Source organism: Malania oleifera, chromosome 8 (genome assembly GCF_029873635.1).
Source record: "Malania oleifera isolate guangnan ecotype guangnan chromosome 8, ASM2987363v1, whole genome shotgun sequence".
Classification (NCBI taxonomy): domain Eukaryota; kingdom Viridiplantae; phylum Streptophyta; class Magnoliopsida; order Santalales; family Ximeniaceae; genus Malania; species Malania oleifera.
In genome coordinates this window covers 63391050-63399467 of record NC_080424.1, presented here as the reverse complement: position 1 = coordinate 63399467, position 8418 = coordinate 63391050, and positions in this window count along the sequence as shown.

Genomic DNA, 8418 nt, shown 5'->3' with positions numbered 1-8418 from the left:
TATAATATTGGGTATGGACTGATTGGCTTCCAATCATGCCAGCATCGATTGTTGTAAAAAAGAAGTAATTTTTAGATCCCCTGGAAAGCGGGAATTTAGATTCATTGGTTCATAGGTGTGTGCTCCATCACAACTGGTGTCAGCCGGGCAGGCGAGTGAATTACTCTTGAACGGAGGTCAGAGGTTTATAGCATTTTTGAAAGAAGTATCAGAAAATGAATTGAAGATTGACATTACCCCAGTAGTATGAGAATTTCTAGATGTTTTTCCAAAGGAGTTACCTGGATTGCCTCCTGTGTGCGAGGTGGATTTTCCTATAGATTTACCTTCAGGGACTGCGTCGATCTCTAAGGTTCCCTACCGTATGGCTCCAGCTGAATTGGGAGAATTAAAGGAATAGTTGCAAGACTTCCTGAATAAGGGGTTTATAAGACCCAGTATATCGCCGTGGGGAGCTCCAGTGTTGTTCGTAAAGAACAAAGACGGGTCTGTGAGGATGTGTATCGATTACAAAGAAATCAACAAAGTTACTATTAAGAATAAATATCCTCTACCCAGTATAGACGATTTGTTTGATAAACTCCAAGGTACATGGGTATATTCCAAGATCGACCTCAGATTCGTGTATCATCAAGTAAGAGTAAAAGCAGAGGATGTAGCAAGGAAAACTTTCAGAACCAAGTATGGGCACTATGAATTCCTCGTTATGCCGTTTGGTTTGACGAATGCCCCAGCCATGTTCATGGATTTGATGAATAGAGTTTTTCACCAGTATCTTGATCAGTTTGTAGTAGTTTTCATTAATGATATACTAGTGTACTCGAGGAGTTTTGAGGATCATGAGGTGCATTTAAGACATGTGCTGTAGACACTCAGGGAGGAGAAGTGTTACGCTAAGTTTAGTAAGTGTGAGTTCTGACTTGAGAAGGTTGTATTTTTAGGCCATGTGATCTCAAGAGACGGTATAGCAGTGGATCCTAGCAAGATTGACGCGGTGGTGAATTGGGCCAGGCCGAAGAACGTACAGGAAGTTAGAAGTTTCTTAGGACTGGCAGGTTATTATCGACGATTCGTTGAGGGGTTTTCAACTTTATCAAGACCTCTCACGCATTTGACTAGGAAGAATGCTAGATTTGTGTGGGATGAAGAGTGCGAGAAGAGCTTTTAGGAATTAAAGCAGCGGCTCAACATTGCACCGGTACTGATGATTCCATTGGGAGGTGATGGTTATGTTATCTACAGTGATGCATCTTTGAAAGGGCTCGGTTGTGTAAGAATGTAGCATGGTAGGGTGGTAGTATATGCGTCCAGGTAGTTGAAAGAATATGAAAAGAACTATCCTACTCACGATCTGGAATTAGCTGCGGTTGTATATGCACTGAAGAATTGGAGACATTACTTATATGGTTAGAGGTGTCAGATATTCTCTGACCATAAGAGCCTAAAGTATTTCTTTACACAAAAAGAGTTAAACATGCGGCAGAGGAGGTGGCTGGAACTTATCAAGGATTACGATTGTACCATCAGTTACCACCCAGGTAAAGCAAATGTGCTGGTTGATGCTTTGAGCCATAAATCAGGAGACACGACACAGCTAGCACGGTAGTTCAGCATCAAATTCAGATGGACTTGGAAAGACTCGGTGTGGAGTTAGTGGAAGATGATCCTCAAGTGCTTATTTCCAATTTGGTTGTACAACCTACACTTTATGAGATAATTAAAGCTCCTCAGAGAGATGATCCAGAGTTAGTGGAGGTGCTTGCCAGAATACAGGATGGTCAGGGAGAGAAATTCAGTATTGCCGATGATGGGGCCCTCAGATTTTGCACTAGATTGTGTGTGCGTGTGGATGTCGGCATCAGAAGAATGATTCTAGAAGAGGCACATAGATCTCTATACACTATTCATCCTGGTAGTAAAAAAATGTATAGGGATCTACGAGATTATTTCTGGTGGAGTGGCATGAAGAGAGAAATAACATAATTTGTTCAGCAGTGTTTGATGTGCCAGTAGGTTAAGGTTGAGCACCAGAGACCGGTTGGTCAATTGCAGCCATTATTCATTTTTGAGTGGAAGTGGGACCATGTATCCATGAATTTTGTTACTGGGCTACTGCCAGTGCCGCATGGTCAGAATGCCATTTGGGTGGTGGTTGATAGGTTGGCAAAGACAACACACTTTCTGCCCATTAAAGTCAGCTACCATATGAACAAGTTAGCAAAGATTTATATACAGGAGATTGTTCGACCCCATGGAGTGCTTGTGTCCGTAGTCTCAGACTGTGACCCTCATTTTACATCACGATTTTGGAAGAGTCTATAGGAGACTTTGGGGACTCAGTTAGCATTCAACATTGCTTTCCACCCTCAGACCGATGGTCAGGTTGAGAGAAAAATCCAGGTATTAGAAGATATGCTTCATGCTTGTGTGCTAGACTTTGGTGGTAGCTGGATTCAGTTTTTGCTACTTGTTGAATTTGCTTATAATAACAGTTATCAAACTAACATCGGCATGGCACCCTACAAGGCAATATATGGTAGGAGATGCCGATCTCCTCTTTTCTGGGATGAAGTAGGTGAAAGGCGACTTTTGGGTTCAGAGATAATTCAGTAAGCGTGTGATAAAGTCTGACTTATTTGAGACAGGATCAGTGCAATGTAGAGTCGGCAGAAAAGTTACGCAGATACTTGCCGCAAGGAACTGGAATTTGAAGTGGGTAAGCATGTTTTCCTGAAAATAGCACCATTGAAGGGGATCATGAGGTTTTGGAAGAAGGGTAAGTTGAGCCCTAGGTTCATTGGTCCATTTGAGATACTCGAGAAGATTGGGTCAGTGGCCTATCGGCTGGCTTTACCACCATCTCTATCCAGGATTCATGACGTGTTTCATGTTTTTATGTTAAGAAAATACATCCCCGATCCTTCCCATATCATCAGCTATGCAGACTTGGAACTTAGGAGTGATCTAGCATATGACGAAGCTCTAGTTCATATCTTAGAAAGAAAAGATCAGGAATTACGCAATAAGAAGATATTGTTAGTAAAAGTCCTGTGGAGAAATCACGCGATTGAGGAAACCTCGTGGGAGCTAGAAGATGAGATTAGACGGAAGTATCCCCACTTGTTTTGAGAAGTTATAATGATGATGTATATATTAGGATAGTAATTTTCTTTTGTTCGGTACAGTGTAACTGTAATATAGAGTATAGGATAGGTAGTATTTTGGTCTTGGGAGAATTTTATTTTATAGTTGTAATCTCCCAGAACTACCCATGTAACCATGGTATTCCTCTGCCATAAGTGAGGGCAGGTAATAAAATAAGTAGATCATTTTCCTTTAGGGGATAATGAATTATATGAATAGTAAATTTCGAGGACGAAATTTTATAAGGAGGGGAGAATGTAGTGACTCGAAGAATAATAGTATTTTAATAATAAAGAGGGAAGAAAATGGAAATAGGAACAAAAGGAGGTAGTAGACTTCTGCGTTCGTCGATGACATTGCACTTTGGAGATAATAATAATTTTAAGAAATTTTCAGGCCTCATCAATGAACACAGGGGTTTCGTCGACGAGGGTTCTTCAGGACCTTGTCGACGAGGTCCTGTTTCGTCAACGAGAAAATACCGAGAGAAGAATTTGGGCTACTCTGAATTTTGTCGACGAAGGGTAAGGTTCATTGAAGAAATTACTTAAGGACTCGTCGACGAGATGACGTGGCTTATCGACGAATTCCGTAGTATAAATAGGCCTAAACTCATTTTAATCACAGAAAATTAGCGCCGCTCTCTTCTCTCTCTCTCTCCTACGACAACTCCCTATTTTCTCTTCGATTTTGGCCCTGTCAGTCGCCAGATTGACTATCTGAGGCCACCATGACGTTCCTGGTGGAGTTCTCTTTAAGTCTGCTGGAGCGGATCGTCGATGGGGCAAAGTTGGAATTCATACCGAATCAAGGGTAAGGCCTTTTATTTAGAATTTGACTTTCGAGCAGTTGTAGGAAATGCTATAGATGTAGAAATAGTGAAGTTTTGTTCTGGGATATATGATTTTCAGGGTGTTGAGTAGAGAACCCTGCGGGTGTAGGACCCATCTCAGTAGAGGGATTTTAGCAGAAATCAGGTAAGGAAAATATGCTATATTAGGTAGTTCTAAAATGATTTCCAGTATAAAATGTATATTTTTACCAGTTTATTATTCACAGCAGGACATTATACAGATTATTAATTATGAATATTATGCATTAAATCACTATGTAGCTTGAGAATATAAATACAATACACAAGCATGTTTTACAGTATTTTCAGGGTATGTTATACAGAATATATAGCCAGTGGATATGTTTTAAAGTAATTACAGAATACCATTATTATGTAGTTTTTAGCACGATGATTATACAGTTTCCAGTACCATGACTTACAGATTATAGTTTAATTCAAAGATACAGTTGACACAGTTATGGTTTATTTCATTGTCATAATTTATACAGTTATTACAGAATCATGGTAAAACAGATAGTTGTATATAGAGATGTATTATATAGAATCAGACCCTATTGGATCATACCGTTACAGAGCACGGTACCATAGCTACATACAGTTTACAGAGTGCAACCACCTATTCAGATAATACACGGTAGCAAGTCGATCGTATAGTGCCCTGACGTGGACAGGCTCCCCATCAGATATGGGTTGAGGAGGGCAGATCAGACTGAGGGAATATAATGGTTTACCTTGGTTGGCCAGCCAGCGTAGATCCCACCTACGGGCTGCACAACCCTGTCATGAGGGGTTAATTGATGACACACAGATATCCACAGGGAAGTTTTCAATTACTATTATATATATACAGATTTACAGAGACAGAAAGTACACTTATTTATATTAGAAGTATTTTGAGTAGAAATTGAAAATACAGATATGTTAAGAAACATGAAAATGGGGGTGGCTTCTATTACTTGAACTGTATTTACAGGTTCAATTATACATGATAATAGATTTTCATAGTATTGCAACTCATTTGCCACACACTAGCAATAGCATATTTCATCTTACTGAGCGTTGGCTCATTCCAATTACTTTAACATTTTTCAGGTGATCCAGGTCAGCGAGCAGATCAGGCTCATAGATAGAGGGGCCTCGGTATTGCCTTGACAGTAGTGTGAGTATTTTTGTATAGCCCTAGCCAGTTGAGGGTATTCTGGAAAACAGACATATATGTATATTTTGGGAAACACTTTAGCACTCTGGTATTGTATATAACTACGTATGGTTATATTTATTTGATTTCTGTTTCTTGCTGCTTAGGTTGATGATTGAGTTTAATCCAGTTTGATATTAGAGCATGTTAAATGTCATAGTATTAAAAAAAAAAAAAACCATTTAAATAGTAGGTCGTTACACCACGTGTCGGGTCGGGGCGTTACAAGTGGTATTAGAGCCTAGGTTTTCTAGGTTCTACAGACTTTGACGGTCAGTGTTAATTACCAGAGTATAGGTTGAGATGACTTAAGAATGATAAAGGGTGAGATAGGTCTGGTTTTAGTCTAGAGGCTTGGAAACGGGATTCTGTTTACGTTCTTCTGTGCTTTTCCTAGAATGATGATTTCAGAAAAGCCATGATAAATCCATTGATGGTTTTGGTTCTAGGTTGAAGGACTGGACTTGGGAAGTATGTGCGTCGTGTTATCATATGTCTAAGGGCGAGTTAGGAATGGCTACACCGACGGGGTCGGTCATTGTGTGCAGTAAGGTGGTTAAAGACCATGCGATAGAAATTCAAGGGAGGAAGTTGTCTACCATTCTCATCGTTATGGAGATGCAGGGATTCGATATTATCTTAGGGATGGATTGGTTAGCATTCATCTATGTGAGCATAGCATGCTGAAAGGAGGTAGTGTTTAGACCTTTGGGGGAGGAAGAGTTCAAATTTGTAGGGTCGTGTACTCTCTCTGCACCATAGATCCTCTCAGTGGTGTAGGCAAGGAAGTTACTTCTAGATGGCTGCCAGGTGTATCTGGCGTGTGTGAAAGCAGTACCAAAGGAAGGACTAAATTTGGCCGATATTCCAGTGATACGGGACTTTCTCGATGTCTTTCCCGAGGACTTACTAAGGTTGCCTCTAGATCGGGAAGTGGAGTTCTCTATTGAGTTAGCACCAGGGATGACACCAATCTCCAATGCGCCATATAGAATGGCTCCAGCATAGCTAAAGGAGTTCAAGGAGCAACTGCAAGAACTCTAAGATAATGACTTCATTAGACCGAGTGTATCACCTTGGGGAGCGCCAGCGTTGTTCATGAAGAAGAAGGATGGGTCGATGAGGATGTGCATCGACTACAGAGAGATAAACAAGGTAACTATAAAGAACGAATACTCATTATCACGTATTGATGACATGTTTGACCAACTGAAGGGAACTCAGGTTTTCTCTAAGATTGATCTGTGATCCGGGTATCACCAACTGAAGGTGAAGTCAAATGATGTATCAAAGACGACCTTTCAAACCCGGTATGACCATTATAAATTTTTGGTTATGCCATTCAGTTTGACGAATGCGCTTACATCATTCATGGACCTGATGAACCAGGTATTCCATAAGTACTTGGATCGGTTTGTGGTAGTATATATAGATGACATCCTGATCTATTCAAGGAGTCCTGTAGAGCATGAGACTCATTTGAGGCTAGTACTTCAGGTACATAGAGAGAAGAAGTTGTTTGCTAAATTCAGGAAATGTGAATTCTGGCTTGAGCAGGTTGCATTTTTGGGACATGTAGTGTCTAAAGAAGGAGTATCAGTAGACCCAGGCAAAGTAGAGGTAGTAGTAAATTGGGCGAGACCAAAGAACGTCTATGAGATCAGAAGTTTCTTAGGTCTAGTAGGGTACTACCGCCGTTTTATTGAGGGCTTTTCTAGGCTGTCAGGTCCATTGACATAACTTACGAAAAATAATAGTAGGTTTGACTGGACCAATGATTGTGAGTAGAGCTTTCAGGAGTTGAAGCAACATCTGGTCATGGCTCCAATGTTGACCATTCCATTAGGGAATGGTAGTTATGCGATTTATAGTGACGCATCTTAGAAAGGACTCAGGTGTGTTTTGATGCAGCAGGGTAAAGTTATTGCTTATGCTTCTCGCCAACTCAAGGAGTACGAGAAGAACTACCCTACGCATGATTTAGAATTGGCAGCAGTGGTGTTTGCACTAAAGATCTTGCGGCACTACCTTTACGGTGAGAAGTGCGAGATCTTTACTGACCATACGAGCCTTAAATACTGCTTCACCTAGAAGAAGCTGAATATAAGGAAAAATAGATGGCTCGAGTTGATTAAAGACTATAACTGCACCATTAGTTACCACCCAGGAAAAGCTAATGTGGTGGCTGATGCTTTGAGCCGAAAGTCAGTAAGTGCGTTGGTTTCAAAAGTTGTCCTACAACATCAGGTCATGATGGATCTGGAGAGGTTGGGAGTAGAGATAGTGATGAAAATCCATAGACATTCATCGCTAGTTTAGTTGTTCAGCCAACCTTGTGAGAGAAAATCAAGACAGCTCAGAAGGAAGACACGGAGTTGGTAGAGGTTATGGAAGGAGTGCAGAATGGGTTGAAGCCGGATTTCAATGTCGCTGCAGATGGGATGTTGAGATTCCATACCCAAATTTGTGTACCTAATTATGCCAATATTAAACAGGTCATTCTAGAGGAGGCTCATCGCTCTCTCTATATTGTTCATCCAGGAAGTACGAAGATGTATAAATACTTGCGTGCATCATTCTGGTGGAGTAACATGAAGAGGGAAATTTCTAGATTTTTGGAGCAATGCTTGACATGTCAGCAGGTTAAGGAAAAACACCAGAGGCTAGTAAGACCACTACAACCACTTGACATTCCCAAATGGAAATGGGAGCACATCTCGATGGATTTTGTATCGGGATTACCTATAGCATTGCATGGGCAGAATGCCATCTTGGTTATAGTCGATTGGCAACGAAGACTACACACTTCATTCCTATTAGAGTCAACTATTCTATGAACATATTGACAGAGTTATATGTGCAGGAGATAGTGCGGTTTCATGACATCTCTGTTTCTATAGTTTCAGATCAAGGCCCATGATTTACCTCTCGGTTCTAGAAGGGTGGTTTGCAGGATGCCTTGGGATCGCAGCTCACCTTTAGCACCTCGTTTCACCCGCAGACGGATGGACAATCAAAGAGGACCATTTAGACCTTAGAAGATATGCTGCGGGTGTGTGTGCTAGACTTTGGGGACAGTTGGATTCGGTTTCTACCACTCATGGAGTTTGCATATAATAATAGCTACCATGTCAATATAGAGATGGCACCATATGAGGCATTGTATGTTCGCTAGTGTTGATCTCCATTATACTTGGATGAGGTAGGAGAGCGGCAAGTT